Source organism: Cupressus sempervirens, chromosome 7 (genome assembly GCF_028749045.1).
Source record: "Cupressus sempervirens isolate cs-2001-9-10 chromosome 7, ASM2874904v1, whole genome shotgun sequence".
NCBI classification, from domain to species: Eukaryota; Viridiplantae; Streptophyta; class Pinopsida; order Cupressales; family Cupressaceae; genus Cupressus; species Cupressus sempervirens.
This window is the reverse complement of record NC_143124.1, coordinates 10,452,092-10,454,313: the sequence shown is the minus strand read 5'-3', so window position 1 is coordinate 10,454,313 and position 2,222 is coordinate 10,452,092. Positions and strand designations below refer to the sequence as shown.

General features: G+C 34.6%; 1 long non-coding RNA gene across 1 annotated transcript; it reads left to right on the top strand.

The window, feature by feature from the left end:
* The first annotated feature begins 274 nt into the window (after nucleotides 1-274).
* Nucleotides 275-1,894, top strand: LOC149545155 (uncharacterized). Its single transcript, XR_016354228.1, has 2 exons — nucleotides 275-1,573; nucleotides 1,663-1,894. It is a non-coding gene; the product is annotated as an uncharacterized LOC149545155 (long non-coding RNA).
* The last annotated feature ends 328 nt before the right edge of the window (nucleotides 1,895-2,222 follow it).

Below are 2,222 nucleotides of genomic sequence, written 5' to 3'. Positions count from 1 at the left end.
TAAGATGTGCTTAAGATGAATACATGTCTGTATCTCAAACTGCATCTACTCTTTAAAAATGTACCTTGTATAGACATTACAGTATAATAATAATAATAATAACAATAAATATTCCACGTCTTTTCAAAATACAGTATTGAAGACAATTGTCTATAGAGAGGGACTTCATGAAAAAAAAAATCTTTCAGTCTTATCCATGGGCACCAAAAGATATTAAAAGTAGAAAAGGAACTTTCGAAGCGAGAGCATTTCATTTAACAGGAAAGGTTGCCTGCCTGGAAGTCATGTCAGATCCATACTCCCATCATTTTGAACTTTTTTATTTCCGCCTGGGCAGTTTTCAAATCCATCCTTATCCACATAGCCCCAACTTTCTATATAAGAAAACAAGAAGCAGCACTTCAAAACTATCATTACTTCTGGTCTGTGGTTTCCCTGGTATTAGCAATGGCAAGTGTTGTGAAGGCAGCGAACAGCGAGAAAGAGGAGGAGCATATGAGAGCCCACAATGTGAAAAAGGGATTGGAACGTCTGGACAGGAGATGTATTGGTTAAGGGTGTTTATTTGATTTTGGGATAAAGGATGTTAAGTACGAGGACTATAGTACATGTATTTCTAAGTGCAGGTATCAGGACATGAATTAAACTAAACCCAATATTAGGATATGTCCAGTTGACAAAACCTGCCATTTAATTACATTACTATTGCCCCTAATATTTCCTTGGACATAAGAATCGACAAATTTCATAGTAAGTATTCAATCGTGAGGGTTCACATTCTTTTGTCTCTATTTTATTATTCGTTTCAGTTTATTAACTTTAACTTGACATTAAAGACTCGGAGCCGATGAGTTATTATAAGACATTCTATTATATTTAGTAAATAAGATTTTTTCATGTGAAAAGAATTCAGTGGTGGACCATTTTAATATTTTTAACGCCATTATCATACTGTAGGAATTAATGAATGTCGTGATCAATTATTTATTGTTTTTTCAATTCTCACTATCAAACTTGTTGGATTAAATATTGGAAGAAAATGAACAAAACCTAGTGTTGGAATCATCTCTAAGTCTGGAGAAGACTAGTTATATTTAGAGTATGAAGGTGGACAGAGCTGCTTAAGGTTTCACCATTTTTCTACATTTTCATGTGATTTCCTGGCTAATCAATGATATTTTCAACAGCAGTTTCCACTACGACAGGGATACAGAACATTAGATTTCATTTCGTCTCGGTTTCGTTCTCTTCAGCAGTGGATTTTAGGGATTTTTAGCTACTAAACAGAGTAAAACATATAAAAAATTATTTGTAAGCTTCCTCGGGATTCTATAGCAGTGTTCAAGCATTAGGGTTCAGCTTGATTTTGCTAAATAGAGGCTTTCACAGAAGAAAATTAGAGGAGGATGGAAAGGAGGAGGGGACAAAGTTGTGGAGAGTATTGAAGCTCTTGTAGAGAATGAAGTCATGGCTTTTGGTACACACGCTGCTGTTGAAGTTTTTGCTCCAAAATCCAACCAACAATTTCAAGAAGCAAACAGAGACAATTTATGGAGAAGACGCGACATTCAAGGTAAAATTATGGAAATTTACAGTTCTTGATGATGTGGCTGAATGTATATTTATGTATTAACTTAAATCTGTGATTTTGTTTTTCTTCAGCGGTATTCTATCTGAAAGTGATTTCTATAGATGGGCTAAAGCAAACTGGGAGAATAAGGGCTAGGAAATTGATTGTTTGGACTAAAAAAATATATATGTTAATTGTATCTTGAAATTGGAATAGCATGCACATGCTGGCCTTGATTATGGCACCCGTGTTATTTGTGATAGATCTGTTACATGTAAACTTCGATACTTTTGAGTTCCATCTTGATGTCCCATGTGGATTGAGTTGCCCTTCTTAAATATTGTCTTTTGATCTCACATGAAAGATCGTTTGACCACTCGAAAGAGACCTATGTTGTAAAGATACTTATAAATTTGTCAGCCTAAGGGTTCACTTGAGGGCATGTGTACAATGGATTTAATGAAATATCCAGCTACCTCATCAAATTGACTTAATTGGACCAAGATTCATGATTTATAGTTGAAGAAATCTGATTCTTGCTTTTACTTTCATCAAGAGGGGCATTGTAATATATACTGCTATGTGAGGAACAATAAATACCCTTAGGCTAAACTTGTTGCTAGTATTAGTACACCATCTATTCAAAATATTT